The sequence below is a fragment of the Parasteatoda tepidariorum genome, chromosome 9 (genome assembly GCF_982258835.1).
Source record: "Parasteatoda tepidariorum strain Cologne lab strain chromosome 9, Ptep-v5.0, whole genome shotgun sequence".
Lineage (NCBI taxonomy): Eukaryota > Metazoa > Arthropoda > Arachnida > Araneae > Theridiidae > Parasteatoda > Parasteatoda tepidariorum.
Genome location: NC_141763.1, coordinates 105362597 through 105381077, shown reverse-complemented (window position 1 = coordinate 105381077; position 18481 = coordinate 105362597).

Here is an 18481-nt window from a genome sequence, read left to right as displayed (position 1 = left end):
CCGGCATTATTACATGACATGGATTCTGAAATACTCGTAGCAAGTTGTTACTTTGTTAGCAAATGGTAAAATTCAAATATTTCGATGGTAAAACGTAGACACTGAAATTCAAATATTACTTTTGCTTGCTAATGCTAGTAGTACTTAATGTTGAAGATATGTAGTCTTTTTATGACTCGATATAACGCAAGCTTCTTAGGAATAATCGATTCATGAACAAAGTTGTAGTGACTTATTTTTAATGGGGTGAATGCTAAAAATTCCAACATTTATTCTTTTTTTTATAAACTCTCCCGAGAAGTGTTATAGAAATTTTCGTTTAGAACTGCATTTGTTTTAACATTCTCTGATTTATAACCACTTTGATTTTTCCTATTTAATTTAAATTCCTAACATAGTTTAATATTAAATAAAATTAAGCGTTGTAGGGAAGTGCAAACACCATACACTTGTATTCATTTTATTCTACTTAAATTTCAAAGATATAATTACAAAATTGTTGAAAATTTTACTGTAAATGTAAAATTTTATGATTGACAAAAAGTGGGATTTTAGCAAAAATTCAGTGGGAATATGCAAACCATCAACAGAAATTTTATTTGGAGTGTGCAGGGCAGAAAAATATTTATTAAACATTCATAAACTGGGTATTATTGAGCTATGCAATTTTTAAAATGTGGTGCATTTAAAATTTTTTTAGAGATGTATTCGACCGTTTGCACTCAAATTTGTATTTTGTCATTTTAAATAACATATTTCAAAATGACGTAAGAACTTGTAAACCAATAAAAAAAATTTTTGTCTTTTATTAAATAAAATTAAAAAAATAGTTTATTATTAAATCTATTTTTTACATAGAATTACGTTAGGGTAATGTGAAAAAATTTTTCGGTCTGCTATAAAACGTTTCGAGAAATTAGGCACACAAAAAAGGAAATTATCATTAAAGGTTCTTCTCTGTTCTCCTGACTATAATATTTTCCAAATTAGTGTACTCTGACTGCAACATGAGGTTGTAGATCTCTTTCAGAGAGCGTCAAAAAGAGTGCTTTGAAATAAGAGCCTCATACAAATATTTTGAATACATATTTATCTATTTATTTGTCTTGATAATATTTTTTTTAAATATTTTATTCATGTTTCCTTATTTTTACCTTTTTCACATTTGGTGCAGAGGTTAGGCCGATCCCTGGAAGAAGTTTTAATGGTTTTTTCTAAGGATTTTCTTCAACATAAAGTCTGTGCCTCCCAAAAGTGGTCGTAACTGGAGAAGCAGGTCGCTACATAGAGGTGGTCTTTCCGGGAAGTATTCCCTTTTCTCTGCCTCTTTCTTTTCTTTTTATTCCTTAATGTTAAATAAATTATTAAAACATAATATTTTTAATTTTTTTATTAAATTCCCCTTTGAGGATGAGTTCAAAAAAAAGTAAAATTTCAATTCCAGTCGTATTTTTTTACTAAACACTTCTCACCTTATTAAACACTTTTATATATTTTATTAAACACTATATATTTTATTAAACACTATTATATATTTTATTAAACACTTTTCCTTTAACACTTTATCCCTAATTGAATGCAGAATTGCAACGCAAAAGAGTGGCAACACAGCCCCAAATAAATTACTCACTAAAAAGAACACGAAAAAAAGTACTCCAATGTTGAGAAGGTGTACAAAATTTATAATATTTGGCAGAAAAGACTTAAGTTTTGTCCAATTGAAGTATCTTTTTCGAAAGAAACTATTTAAAAAAAGGAGACCCAAATTTAGTCAATTTCAATTTCATAAATTGTTTCTTACTGTCCAAAACTATTACTTACTGAATTATAACGCTTATGTGATATTTTATAAGCATTCAAATGATAAGTAAATCTCAGGTGGGATTAGAATTATGTCATTAAGTGGAAAGTTATTCCAAAAAGTGAGACTATATTTTAATAAATTTACTTTAAGAATGCCTTTTTTGAAGGTTTTGAAGTAATTTATCAAATTTATCTAGAAATCATTCGTTGATACTAATTAACAATCAAACGAATAAAGATGATTTGATTTTTGTTATATGTTTACAGATGAGATCAGGTAATTTTAACGAGAGGATTATTCATAAAAGTGATACCAATCTTTTCCTCAATGTTCAAAATTATTTCTAATGAAATGAATCAAGGAATCGTTCGTTATCATATTAACAATAAAAAAATAAGATAATTTGATTTTTATTATCTAGGTAGAGATCAGATTGGGGTAATTTTTACGAGAGGAATTATTTCCACAAGTGAGACAGTTTTACGGCCTTCTTGTCTCTTAGAAGAACTTTACTGCCATAGCTTTCTGCATTACAATTCAAGGTTATGCAACACAAAAACATAAAAGATGGAAAGAAACTAAATGATTGATTAATCATAAATGTGACAATTGAAATTTACTATAGTGTCTTCTGGAATGACAATGGAGGGATGTTTTCATTTGTCACGTGATCTGAGAAGGAAAGAGGGGAAGAAGATGATTATTTTTTTATTATATGTGGTATGCGGAGCGTTAGAAAGAAACTATAATTTCTTCTCTTTTTTTTTTTTTTTGATAGCGTAAATGAAGAAACGATTGATAGTTCTTTTTTTTTCTTAAAAGACATCTTTTCACTATGTTTCTAAATTAAAACAAACACTTTCGATAGCATTTCATATACTGGACAATATTAGATAGAATTTTATGACTTAAGAATAATAATTTAAGTATATTTCCTCCGTTTTTATTCGACTACGCAATAGTTAATGTAAAAATGTATTTGGAGTTACCCTTGTTTATCGGAATTTTTAATAGACAGTGCAAAATCATAATTAGGGTGAGAAATTTGATCCAAGTGAGTTAAGTGGATTTTGTTTCGTTGCCAAAGTACGCTGTAAACATATTAAAAAGCACCAAAAATGAAAAATTTTCTTTTTTTGCGCCATAATTAAATGTAAATAAACAAATTAATTTTAATGAATTAAAATACTTTATCGCAATGATTAGTTAACTTTCCTTTAAGCTATCTATTTCTGAGTAAAAATCGTATTATTTAAAGCGGTGGTCTCAGAACGTAAAACAATAGGGATAAGCAGAATGTTATTCTATAATCAAAAATTAAAATCTTTATTTTTTTAAAAATTAAATTTAATTAATAATTAAAAAATTTGATGCCATGTTTTTGTTTTACAAAATTAAGAAAAAAAAAGAAACATGTTTTCCTTTTTTTTTCCTTCAATGCAGAATTAGTCAAATGCTGAAAAATCGTCTTAACGTAATTAACATACAGAAAACAAGATATTTAAGGAAAATTTAAAATAACAAACAAATCTATAATACTTAATTCTTTTTTAAGAAAATGCTAATTTTATAATTGTATGATCATAACTTCCTCACATAGAATAAACATAAAATCTTAAATACCATGCGCTGTATTTCTTAAATTATGATGATCTTGTATTTTAACTGTTTCGAAGGGCTTTTTCGAGTAGATTAATTTCTAGTATTTGTGAAAATTAAATAAACGTGATTAAAAATATTAAACTTACCCTCACCACCACTTTGTGGTTGTTGTTCATTTGGGTGAAAGGGGGCTCATCGATACACTTTATTTCAGGGACGTAGGTAAGGGGGGTGTTCAGGGTGTTCAAACACCCCCCATTGTACAAGGCAATTTTTCTTTTATTTTTTTTCAATACAATAGATAATTTTTGCTTAATTTTAGAAAATGTTTAAATATTTTATTTACTGAAAAAAAAATTGAGAATTCTCATGACATTTTATTTTGAGGCTTTTATTAGTCTGTAAACAGAAATAAAATAATCACTACTGCCTCTTTGCTACCCATTCATCAAAAGAGCAATAAACGCTTTTCTTCAGTGATTAAATTATATAGCATCCCTTTCCTCATTGATTTACCACCCACAAAGTTTCTCCCCTCAGAAAAGTAGCCAGCCCAGCTCATATTACTCTAAGGGAAAATGTTCTTCGTTTCTTTCAATGAGTTCTATCTTATCTCATCTACTTTTTAAAATATTGGCTATGCACAGATCCTATTTACGGTCATAAAATGCATGCCTCAAATTTCTCTTGGATTTCTAGGACTGCATATACATGTTAACCTTTTCAGGACATAAAACTTCCTTGGCAGTTTTTTCGGTCATTCTGTCTGGGAACTTTGTCTTAGACACTCATCCTAAAAGCGCTTAGTATCAGATTTTTTTTTTTTTTTTTTTGTTTAATGTAGCATTTCATTTAAAATTTCTTTTCATATTTTCTTTCTGATTAATTTTTATTTGTTAATTTCATCCGTTAATTTTTAATTTGTATTGTGTAATTCTGTTCCTCTAAATAAAACGTGATCTTTTATTGGCTATAAAAAGAACTTGAATCAAAAATATTGGAGGTAAGCAAATACTGGTATTAAATCAAGCTTTCCGCATATCTATAACATTTATAATGCTTTTATATTTCCGCATATACATAACATTTAAACTGTACAACAAATAGATCTATTTAGTAAATTTGATTATTCATGCATAATTTTATTTTTAATTCCCAATTTTTGTTCTCATTTTATGATTATGAAATCTGACTTAAAAATTTTTGAAATTCTATACTGAAAATTGAAACAACTTTATTATAATTCAGTCAGAATTGAAATATCTATATTACATTTAATTTTATATTAAAACACAAAAATTTCATAAATGAATAGCTGAGAGCAATTAATCATTCAAACTATTTTAGTATAAATGTGTAAGTGTAACTTAAAGTTTAACTATTCTTTAGAAAATTGAAAAAACTTTCTATTACTAACGTTCCTTTCTCGGGATCTTATTGCAAGGTAAGTTACTTATGATATTGACAAATTTTTAACGATAATACTTCATTGCATAATCAAAAGTGGCGATATATGTAACAGTTTTATAAAATTAAAATAAATGTCAACAAACCTTTAAATTATGATAAAAATTACTGAAATTGTTAATTAAAAAAACAATTCAGTACTTTCTAAGAATGATTTAGATCAGCTAAAATAGTTTTTTTTTTTTTTTTTTTTTTGTCTACCTAATTTCGTATATATTTATAGCAGAGTCGAGACTCCTTTTTCTTTAGCTATTATATGCATAGACCTTGTGAAGAAATCTTTAAAAAAAATACACGCCAACTGAAATTTAGTAAATAGTGAATATTTTATCCAAACGTAACAGATTAACAGGAAACCTTTACATTCACTTAATAAATAATATCAGTTTAAATTAAAATATCAGAATAGTATCGAACAGTTTCTAATCTGTAATGAAAAAAATTAATAACCAATAATAAATTTTTCGTAATAATAAATTCAACGTAATTCATAAATTTTCCGTATAATTAAGATTGTGACAACATGCTCTGAACTAAATAAAAAATAAAAATTATGCATTCAAAAAAAAAATTATGCATATGGTTTTCTTTAATTTTAAATGAATCAAATGAATAATTTTATGTTTAACTTAGGAAAATTTTATTAAAATTCAGATCACTTAAAAACGAATCACAAAACAGATATGAAAAATTTATCATTGCAACTGCATTTAATTTTTCATAAATGATCTTAAAATTTTTATTTGTTAACCATAATCTTGTGTAAACAGTGTAAGCAAATAAAATTAGCAATAATTACGTTGCACTAAACTAAGTCTGACACTGAATATAAAAAGAAATGAAGTTTAACAAAAGAGTAAACTATCTTACAAATAATACTTTAATTCCAATTTGTTTAATTCCAAATTAAAGAGTTTGAATATATTTTATGTTTTGTCTTGAGGTATTCAACACCTTAATTATGATTTATCGTCAACACAAACTAATGAAAAAAAATCTTTGTTTAGCAAAATATTTTAAGATTATTAAAAATGTAAGGGGTAACATTTATTTCTCTTAAAAAATAAATTTTAAGTAGAAATTGCTTTAAACACATAATGCATTATACTGATTAAGTAACGTAAACTTTTTTTAAAAGAATTAATTGTTTCTCTGATATTTAAATTTAATTTAGTGTGATTAGTAATTCCTAAAATGTTGAAATGCCCGCGGCCACTCTATCGAAATCCAAATTTTATAGTCCGTGATCTTACGAAGCACGGATTTTTTTCATTCAATATTTATTTACAAAATATTATGAGGCTTTGTAAATTTGTATCAATTTTTTTTTCCTTGTGCTGTATATCTTTTGTATTTATTAATAATTTTTTGTTACATTATTAAAGTTTTACACCCTCTATTTAATAATGTAGTTTAACAGGATATTATTGAAATAAGCAAAAAGAAAAATTTGTGCGAAGATATATTCATTTACCGACTTCTGCGAATGTACTATATATCTATGAGTAATTTTCGTTAAGTGCGACAATTTAATATAACTGCCATTGAAATCTGATATCATAGAATAAAATGACAATTTTTTTTAAAGTTTATTTAACACCATTATTATTAGCTTTTTGGAATGATTTTACACATTGTCATTTTCCTGCAGTCTCTAAATAATTAATATACTATAATTAATATAATACTAATATAATTATAAATAATTAATAAATAATTAATATAATACTAATAACTATATTATTCAATCTGAGTTGTTTAATAAAGTCTTGTGATTAATAACACAAAGACTAACTAAAAATGAAATGGAACGTACATGGAAGTAAAAGCTATAAAATTATAAATTGTAATTTTTCTGGCACTTGAATGCCAAGGAATAATTAGAAACTGCTGAATGCTTGCTTATTGTACAGGTATTAATGAGAGTTACTTTAATAAACTAGTATTTTTTTTTTTAAAAAAAATATAGTATTCCAATCCAAAGGGTTAAAAAAAAATTCCTATGCGTCGTATTTTCTGAAACTGATCCATATATTCTACTTCGTAAAGAATTCATTTTTTTATATATTATTTTGTCTGCTTAAACGCATTATAATTTGCGGTGAACAGATGAATTTTAGACAATAACGGTGGTTTTGTTTTAATGCTCTTTTTATTTAAATTTCGCTTTTCTCCCTATCGAAGGGAAGCGATTAACGACGTTTATGGCTTGTCTTTATTTTGATCTTCATTTAGATCACTGGTTGTGATTTTTAGCATTTAAATGAAGCTTACAGTGAAAACTTCTGTATTCGATTATTTTATCAAAACCAAAAGGAGTTTACTTGTATGTATGTAATTGGTTTAATTAAATTACATCTAGATAATAAATTCCTCAATCACAAAACACCCCCCATGAAAAAACTATACCTACGTGCTTGCTTTATTTTAATACTTTGAGTAGTTTTCAAGCTTGAAACAGCAAATTCACAATGAGTGTTTTTCTGTATCTAGTTACTCTTCTTCGACTACAGCTGCTGCATTCGTTAAAAATTGAAGAGGGTGGTTAATGGTCATCCAATATTTTTATGAAAAGAAAAATATAATATTTTGATACAATGCAAAACTAAGACAAGAACTTTTTAGGCATGCATTAAACTCTCACTTCAACAGACTACTTTTCATTGAAATTTTTTTTCCAAAAAAAGGTAGAAAACGCAAGGATTTAACTGATTATTTTCCTCATTCACTTAAGAACTCCATGAGTGGTGAGAATTTATAATACTTGTTATTCACTATTATAAATTTATGTAATTATGTCGGAAATTCTTTTTGGTTTATCAGCGTATTCTTCAGAACACTTTTCCCCCAATGAAGCTCTCTAATTCTATATCTGACGGTATAAAATGTCCCTGAAGATTGGAGTAAATAAATATATGAATAAAAATGAAGTAATATGGAAATTATCGTTTTCGTCGAGTGTAATAGTTTGGAATGAATCACATTACGTCAGATTTATGAACTAAATGAGAAGAAGTGGGTCTGAAACTACCCGCCTTATAATCTTTGAATGGGGGGGGGGGGGAGTGAGCTCATCTGCAAAAGATTTCTAAAGGTGTGTTTTTAGCGAAAAGTCACGTTTCTTCTTTTCAAAATTTTGCCTCTCGTGCACAAATATTTGCTGTTTGAGGCTGTAGACTTTCTTTTGTGCGATCTGAACACTGACTTGCGACAGAAATATACTTCTTGATGGATGGCCTCTTTAAAAATAAGGCGGCGAATACAGAGAGTGATCTAAAAACGAGTCCAATATGTTTTTTGTTTTTTTCTAAATGTGTCTTATTATAAAATCATATTTAAAATTGTTTAATAACCTCACTTTGGCGCATCATTTCAAATTGAGGCATTTCATAGAAAAATATTTTTGGTAAAAAATTATTTTCATCTATAGGATGTAAGCAGAGCAAAGTTAATCAAAATTTGATAGAAAAAAAATTCGGTTTAACAAATTTCTTATAGAAATTTTCAATTTTTTTTATACCTTATGATAAGGATTATTTTAAAAAATTTCTCAGCAAAAAAAATAAAATAAAAATAGGATGCAGTGTCGCTTGAAATTGAAAATTTCCTATCGTTATATCGTTCGAAAGTACTTGCAGTTTTTAAAAATTGAGAAATATTTGCGATATTTTTTTTTAGGTATGCTACTTTATTCCAAAGCTTAATTGTTTTTTCAAACTTTAAAATAACTAACTTTAAATAAACTTTGAATAAGACAAATTCATTTTGCTTTAAATTTCTGAAATAAATATAAATTAAGTCACTCTTTATTTAACATCTAAATTTTCAATTAAAACTTTATAAACAATTTCCTGCATGTGAAATATTTAACTTCTACAAAGGAACTTTACGATTTGGTTACGAATTTCGTAAAAATTGAGCTGATTCAAAATTTAAACTATCGTTGAAAATAAAAATAGGTAAAGCGACAATAGCAAAATAAATTAGAACGCAGCAATTATTAACATCTTAACTTTTCAAACTTAAGTAAAATTTAGTTCTAAAGTTTAGCTCTAAATATTTTTTACGTGTTATTTAGATTTTTTTTTAAAGCATTTTGTTTTTCAAGAATAATTTCATCAAGCATCCAAAAATAATGTCAAACCACTATTTATTTGAACTTTCAATTCAAACTTAATTTTTTTTTTCACGGGAAATTTAAACACTTGTTTTAGGTTGATTATTTCTACATATTTTTTTCGGAAACAATTTCTATGTGTTAATCTTTCCAGAGAACTTTTTCATTTAATTACAAAGTTTCTTTTATTCTACAAAATTGTTTGAACTTATAACTACAAGGATTCAGCAATCGAAAACAACAATGAATTCGACAATAGATTACAACAATTCAAACAATCATTAAATTAAACTATCAAAAAATATGGGAAATGTGGTTACGGCAAACCCTTTGTTGTTATAAAATCACGCAGCGGTAACGCCATTTGATTTCAAAAATCATTGACTCGAGACTAAAAAAAGAAAGAAGAAAAATAATAACTGTCATTTGAATTGGCGAATAAATAGGTAGGCGTGGCTACGTCATGCATAATAACCAATAAAACAAGGGATATCAAATCAATACGACGTCCCACTTAATAAGGAAACAGACATTGAAAAATAGCTTCACCTAAGTAAAAAGTCTTTAGATCGAATAACGAAACAATTAATGACAGATTAGTCATTGTTTTAGTCCCTTTTGACTAATACAATTTATTACACGAAGTGTTTTTGAGTTGAGAGTGAATTTGTTAGATAAGAATGCAAAAAATACTAAAAGTGTTAAAAAGTATTATAAGATGAAAGAAGTTTTAGTTGTTGTTATTTTTAACGCACCGATTTGTTATGAAAGTGACCCAAAAGTAAACAAGTCGTTGAAATAAAATTAAGGGTCGTTATCGGGAGAAACTGGGAGACGATAAGTAACTTTTGTCTCATACAATTAATTAAGTATAGTTTTTGTTTTTGAAGAGTAAAATAAATAATTTGTGGACAAAGTTTTCAAAAAATGTTAAAACTGTTGAAAATATTTAAAGATGAAACAAAAGAAATCTTTGTTATTTGTTATGAATAGGTTATTTGTTGAAAAAGTAATTAAAAAGTTAACAAATCGTTGAAAATAAGCTAAAAAGACGATAGCAAAAGAAATTATAAGACATCATGTAGATTAAGAAAACTTTTGAATCATGCAATATTTATTTATTTATTTATTTGTAATTCAAGTATATAAAAATTCTAAAACTATTGAAAATATTTAAATTTGAAAGAGTATGAAGCTTTGTTGTTTTTATGAGCAAGTTAATGCGTTATAAAAGTAATTCAAAAATGAACAAATTGTTGAAAATACAAATTAAGTTAAGGGAATAGAGTAAAAAAAAAATTCGTGAAACAAATTAAAAGACAGCAATTCTAGATTAGTTTTCGAAATAAAATGTACTAAAACAAGCATTGATTCTTCTTTTTATGAACTAATAAAAACTATTTAGCTTCTGGAAATATTTGCAATTGAAAGAAAATAAAGCTTCGTTAATTTTATAAACAAGTTAAAGTTTCATAAAAGTGATTAAATTTAACAAATCATTGAAAATAAGAATAAGGTAAAGACAGAATTAAGACAATTTAGAAGAGAGCAATTATGGATTAGTTTGTGAACTGAATTCAGAGGCAAACTTATTCGAAGAAAAAAAATTAATTCGAAATAAGTCTTAATTGTTCTTCGTATGAAAAGCTGTATTTATTCTTCAAGTTTCACAAAATTAAATGAATCATTAAAAATAATTTTAAAATGAAGGATCATAGAGAGAGAGAAATGAGTGTAGTTATTATGGAACGTAAAACATACGCACTCACATAAATTTTAGTTAATTGAAAGGAGTATATTAAGTAGATTAGAATGTTAAAACTACTGAAATTTAAACAAATGGAAGCTATAACTTTATACATATGAACAATCGGATTTGTTATTATTGTACGAGGGTTGCTATTTATATTTCTGGCCTTGGCAACATTAAGTGTTGCTGGGCGACCGCAGACGATTTTAATCGAAAGTTTGATATTTTTAAACATAAATTCAGCAGCCCATTTCAGCAGCAGATTTACCATTATAGCTTCATTTGTGTTAGTGACAGTAAATTGAAAAGTTCTTCTCTTTCAAAAAATGGAATTGAATCGTGAACATTTTAGTGCAATTATTTTTCATAACTTTCGACGTCGATTGTCAAGACAAGAGTGCTTCGATGAACTTAATTCTTTATTCAGCGATAAAGCGCCATCCTACAGCACTGTAAAAAATTGGTATAACGAATTTAATCGTGGTCGATGTTCGATCCAGGACGAATCCCGTGCAGGTCGTCCAAAATCCGTTGTTGTGCCAGAAAAGATTGATGCTGTGCGTGAACTGATAAAGCAAGATCGTCATGTGACATACCGTGAGATAGAGGCGTCTTTGGACATTAGTATGATTAGCATCAATAAAATATTGCATGAACATTTGAGCGTAAAAAAAATTTGTTCGCGTTGGATCCCGCATAATCTGTCAAACGCTCAAAAAAAGGCTCGTGTCGATTGGTGCAAGGAAATTTTGGAAAAATACGTTCAAGGTACATCAAAGGCTGTGTATAACTTCTACACAGGTGACGAATCATGGATCTATGGATATGAGCCGGAAACAAAACAGCAATCAACTGTATGGGTCTTCCAAGACGAGGCAAAAGCAACAAAAGTTGTTCGAGGAGGAAGCACATCGAAACAAATGATTGCCTGTTTCTTCGGCATTAACCGTCATGTGGCAACAGTGGCGTTAGAGCAACGCAGGACGGTCAATTCTGAATGGTACACGACCATTTGTTTGCTAGAAGTCATCGGAGAAATTCGAAAAAAGCAGAACTAGCGAATCATTCTTCATCATGACAATGCGAGCTCTCACACATCGACTCAAATAAAGGCATTTCTGACGGAGCAAAAGATCGAACTGATGGGTCATCCGCCGTACAGCCCTGATTTGGCACCCAATGACTTCTTCTTATTCCCACACATCAAAAATAAATTACGTGGACAACGATTTTCGACCCCCGAAGAAGCGGTTGATGCATTCAAAACGCATGTTTTGGAGTTACCTCAATCGGACTGGAAAAGGTGCTTTGAAAATTGGTTCAAACGCATTCAAAAGTGTATTGATCATCATGGAGAATATTTTGAAAAGCAATAAAACCAATTTCGATCCTACATATTTGTTTTTTCATTATTAGGCCAGAAATATAAATAGCAACCCTCGTACTACATTATTTTAAAACTAACAATTACATTTGTTAGTTATAAAAATAATGTCATCAAAATATCTTAATTAAAAGACAGTAGTTCATTTGAGAAGCTTTTTTGACTTTTACAGTTTGCTACTATGATTAATGAGAAACAAAATAGAGATTCAAAAATTAGTGCCAATAGTTTGAAGTGCAATTTTAGTGTATCAAAGTTGAACATGTAGCTAAAAATCAAAAATATTAAGCATTTATCAATCAAGAAATAAAACACGTAATAGAAAATATCAAACTGATTGTTTTTTTTTATTTTAAAGATATTGTGTCCACATGTTAAGAATTCGTATTTTAATAAAATATAATTAATGACTTTTAGCTTTCAGGTATTGGAAGAAAATTTTTTTAAAATAATTTGATATTGAAAAAGTTTCTAAATATGCCTTCTTTTTAAAAAAAATATTGCAATAACTTTAGATCTTTTCGAAAATAATGTTCTCCAGTTGTAGTAAAAAGAAAATTGAATTATGACTATGAGCAGAAATATATTTTGTTTTTTTTGTCAGAGTTTAAAAGATCCTACGTTTATATGCATGCCTCTTTCTTTTTTTAATGCAATCGTGATCAAAGTCATTTTCAATTAAATTTGAAAATTCAAGAATTAAAAAGAAAGCACACAATTTACTATGACTTTAAATATAAAAATAAAATTTTACTCAAAATTCGTCAAAATTGGCAGTTACGGTTATATGCATTGTAAAATTTTTAATTTATCTAAAGATAAAGTAAAGAATTTATTTATATAAAGATAATTCAATGTAAAAAATGAATTTAAGTAAATATTTATTGTTTTTTATAACTTTTTTAATAAAATTTTAAATACAAAATTTAATATTTAAAATTACAAAATACGAAATTATAGCGAAATTGGTCGTATAGTTTCTGAAAATTCAAATTCTAAGAAGGGTGTATATTTAAAATTACATTTCTCAAAAACTGTTCTACCGATTTAGCTGAAATTTTAGATTTCAACATGTAAAATTAAATAATTTAATATGATGTACAAAATCATATACCTTACAAATAGAATTTTTTTGGACTATTATTAAATAAAAAAGAAAAATAATAAATATTTACTAAAATTTATACTTTGCATCTATAGATAAACAAATTTTATAATTGTGTGCAAAGCAATTTCTCGAGATATGGCAAAATACGCAGAAAGTAAAATTAACATTAAGACCTTTAAATTTTGGATCGCTCTCCTGACCAAACTATGAGGACTATATTTCCCAGATTGCGACTATCCTCTACATTTTGGGGTTTAGAAACCTGAATCTGTTGGGAAAAAAGGTATATTTATTCAGAAAAAGTGAGCTTTTGTGTCTGATATCGTAATTTTAAAAAAATATCGTCAACACTAAATAATTATCATATTTGAGATCACCCCTTAGCACCATTAAAATTCCTTTTTTTTTTTTTTTTTTTTTTTTGCTCATTGTACATTTAAAACAAACGTGTAAAATATTAACATTATTATTAATAATAATAACAACAGGGTAGACCCTTTCCAAAAACGTTTTAAAATTGTCAGGAAAAGATTGAAGAAACAAAATGTTTCAACTAATTATTATCGACCAAAATTATTTGTGAATTAAATACTGTTTTACATTTGACTAAATAAATTGAGATTAAAGAAAAAAAACTATAAAATTTACGATAACCTCCTAAATCAGATGTCTCAACTAAATTTTTCCAGATTGTGGCCACTCTAAATACTAATAATAACTAAATTAAAAATTAGTGACAATAAGTGCTTGTATCCAGAAAATGAAAATATAATTTTAAGTTGAGGCAAAATATTTGTTTTTTCATTTTTTTATTTTGACGAAGGTATATATGGGTCATTCTCACTGAAAAGGTATAAATAGACTAAAATTTTTTCTTACTTTAAAGTAATTAAAAAAGTGATAAAAATTACATAAATGCCTTTATTTATTTTCGTTATATGTCCTTATAATAATGGTCAAGTTTTCTGTTTTATTTTTTACAAGATTTAAAATATTTAAAATTCTGTCATGTCCACGGAGGAGATGAAATAGTCAACAGAGGAGATATTTTATGTTATAAAATGTCTATGAAGACTGATTTATTAATTCTTGGGTACAATCGATACGAGTTTAACATTAATGAGTAAATAATAAAATATTTCATTATTAAAGATAGAGATACTTCCAATTAATCATGCTGTTATGAAAGGAAACATTTTTAAAGGAAGGAAGCATTTTTATACTAGGTGTACAATTTAAGTAACTCTTACTGAACATTAATAAATTAAAATGTAAAGATTCTTGAAATAAAAATTCAGACTCCACATGAAAGTAATTTATGTTTTCCAAGTAAAAAAAAGAAGTATTTTTCTCAATAAATGTTAGAAAATATAAAGTTTAATAACATAAATTTTTTAAAAACTGAATTTCTTTAATTTCTAAACTGTAATGACATCTAGAGTCCAAAACAGACTGTTTGAGAATATGAACAATGTCAACAACAGAAATATCATCTACAGCTGCAAACATAAACTTGTTTTTTTCCTGCTGATCTTCTCATAAATTTGATGGTAATCTCACCTAAGTTTTCTGATACAATTAAACCTATGTAGCATTTGATGCTTTTTTTCCCATAGAAATTGTACTACAACATAATCGTCGGTTTTGGGTATTTTCAACTTGTTGGTTATTTCTTCTTCACTCTCTAAAATTTCCTTTGTCACTTTCAGAATATACATCATTGAAAAATAATTAGTTTGTTGGCATTTTTTCACGTAGAATTTGTCCCAAATGGCAATATGTTTACGTTGGCAACTTAGGCAGGTGAGAGATTTTGCTTCAATATTTATTTGATTTCTTTTAAAAACAATTTCATGAATTTTCATTGCTCCAGGAAATTGTGCAATATGCTTTGGAATTTTAAATTTTTATTATGGCATTTAGTAAGGATTTATCTAGCAGTAATTTTTTTATCTGATTGAATATTCGATCATTTTACCAGTCAATACTTGTAATATTGTCTTTTTCACTTTGAAAGATTTTTGGCTTTTAAAGTTAGATTGAATTTGTCTGCCAATAACTTCAGAAAATAACAATTTTCTAAACACAGTAGATTTGCTTCTTCTATCTTTACTGTTCATTTCTCTGCTGATTTTCCTTCTTAGTGATTCATTTTTCTTCTCTTCACTTTTCTGAAATCTGTTTAATTTTTTTTAATATATATCTTCAAGTCCAGTATTTAGTTTTTTGTTTTTCTCTTCTAATTCTTCTATCTTCTTCTTTAATTTATAACGGTTTATTCTTATTGTTCTTTTTCCTCTAAAAATTCCAGATTTATTTTCTTTGACAATGTTACTATTATTCAATTCTGTCTAGCTTGTCTTATGCTAAATTTTTCCTGTTCCCTCCTCTTTTAGATTCGAACAATTGATTGCTTTCCTTTTTTTTACATTTTGATTTTAAAATTTTTTTTCCTAAAATTTGAAGAGAAAAAAATTTTAAACATCACAGAAATTATTTAGAAAAATTGCCGATATCTACTTCTCCGATAAGAAAAAGTTAAACTTAATTGATTTTCCTTAAAAATACAAAGAAATTAACACATTTGTTCCATTTCAAAAAATATCAATTAAAAGAAAATAGTTTTTTAATTAATAGAAGTGTGTTATTGGTTGTATAGCTGCTAGACAACCAATAACACACTGTCTCTTCCATTGACTGTGTCATCTCCTCCGTGGAACTGTTTTGTCCACGGAGGAGACAAAAACTAGTTCTTGAATTTTTCTGATTTTTAATTTTAAAGTTACAAAAATGGCGCATTTCTTTTTATTAAATATATATTTTTGCAATCTAAAATTTATATATATCAAATATAATATAGTTTTCTCTTACCTTTCTTATGATGACCACGGAGTATACATTGAGAACTTTGCCAAACCTCAGTTGAACACGACAATCCAAAACTAACACCAAAGAGAACAAAAGCAACTGATAGTTGACACTAGAAAATAGAACGGTTATCTTCCCCACCAGCTGTCTTATAGGGATTTCACATATGCTGCCTCCATTGCATATTTACAGAACTATATTAATTGTCCATGGAGGGAGACTTCATTCTTGATGGACAAAGTTTACTAATCTTTCATTTTATAAAAATAAAATTTTTAAAAAAAATATTTAATAAAAAGCTACTATAAACATTTAACTAGTTAAAACTACAAAAATCATTAAAACAACATTTAAATTGTTTAACAGCCATTAAAAATTATTTTGTGTCACTGACGTAGGGACGTCCACGGAGGGGATTTTGAAGTTATGTTTATTAAAAAATAAGAATGAAATATTAAATGCATTCAGAAGAAATGCATATGATTGATTAGTTAGATCTTTACGAAAAATGATGAGGAAAAATATTAAGAAATCTGCTGTACTAAGGGACTGAAAAAAATCACCTTTTTGTGAGAATGACCCATATGCAAAGGGGTTATAAAATAAAACAATATAGTCAATATTTTTTTTAAAAAATTTTCTCAATTTTTTTAAAATTTTAAATCAAATTATATAGGTATGTAGAGAATTGTACATTATTTTTATATTATAAAGAACAGAAAAAGAATAAAAATCTCACACGTAAAATATTATTCTATAATTATTTAATGAATGTATAGTTTCTAAAGTTAAAAAAAAAATTTTACTTTAATAATTTAAACTCAGGCGTTTTGATTTCAAGGAAACTTTCTTAACAATTTCTAATTCTTAATTACAACTATGAAAACACGTTTTTGGGTTTTTAAAATTTTTTTAAATGTAAGGTTGTTAAGAAATTATTTTTGAAAAACGTTGAAAACTACAAAATAAACTAACTACATAAACGAAAATAAAAAATTAAACCTTGCATTTGCATTGATAATTTACAACTATGCAACTTTTGAAAAAAAATTTCTGAATTTTTTCAACAAACTTTAATTATTTTAAGTTCTTATTGAAAACTATTAAAATAAATTCTCGAGAACTTTAAGATATTTTAAATGTAATTTGCATAAACAATTGCTTTTGTGAAATAAAAGAATGCATTGAAACGAATAAATCTCGAAAAAACAGGACAAACAAGCACAAAAAAAAAAAAAAAAAAAAAAAAAAAAATTTAAAAAAAAAAAAAATCAATGCTTAAAAATTAAGACAACGAAAAACATTGGTTAAAACTTTTTCATTCTTCTAGTATGAGCTAAAATTTATCTATTTTAAAAAATATTGTCGAATGAAATAAATAATAAACGCTCAAAATTCCGAAAAATAAATCAAATCTTCCAACAATCCTTTAAGCCAGGCTGTGAAGAAAAAAATTTAAAAAAGAAAATCCATGTAAGTGTTTAGAAAATCCAACAACAATCATGAAGTTCATTAAAAGAATATATATTTTTAAAACCATTCTGTAACATTTGGCATGCAAGTTTTATTGCATGCAAGTTACATTGAAAAACTGCTCGTCAATCTCCAAATAAAAGTGACCTATAACAGTATGTCTTCAAATCCATTTAAAGAACGATTTCAAGTATGCTTGACCTTACCCGGTGGCAAATTCCATATCGGCTTTCTCTCAAAAACCATAAAAATGTGCCGAAAATTGTTTCATTTTTGTTCTTTTTTATTCGAAGAACATGTATAGAGAAAATATAACTTAACGGAAAAAAGACAGGTAACAACTTTATTTCTTGCGTAAAATTGCGAAACATTGCTGAAGCATTTCTTTCAAGAAAAGTGGTGCTAAAATTGCAGTGTGGAGGAAAGCAAAGATATCAAGTACAATATTTCTGCAAAGACTCAATCTTGTCTTTTAACCGTGTCATTCTTGTCTTTTTAAGGTAAATTGAAAAAAGGCCGCAGTTGAATCACCTCACACTTGAGGTAAAGCTATAATTTTAAACTACATATAACATCTAAGCGCTTAAAATTTTTTTAGAGTATCTCAACACTAAAAATGGTACTTTACATCAAAGTGATGTTGTATCTCTTAAATCTAGTGCATTCTGTGCACTGTTTTTGCTATTCAGTGACATTTATAATTACAGACAGCATATAAGATACATATAACAAACCCGTTTAGTTATACTTAATCTAATAAAAATCCTTAATTTAAAATACCAGATACAATAACTTTTGAAATAAAATTACTTTACAAATTGAACATCCGCGAATATAATCTTTGACGAATTCGAACTAGGCTTAACAGAATGGCAGTGGATATATACGTTCTAAAATCAGTTAATACA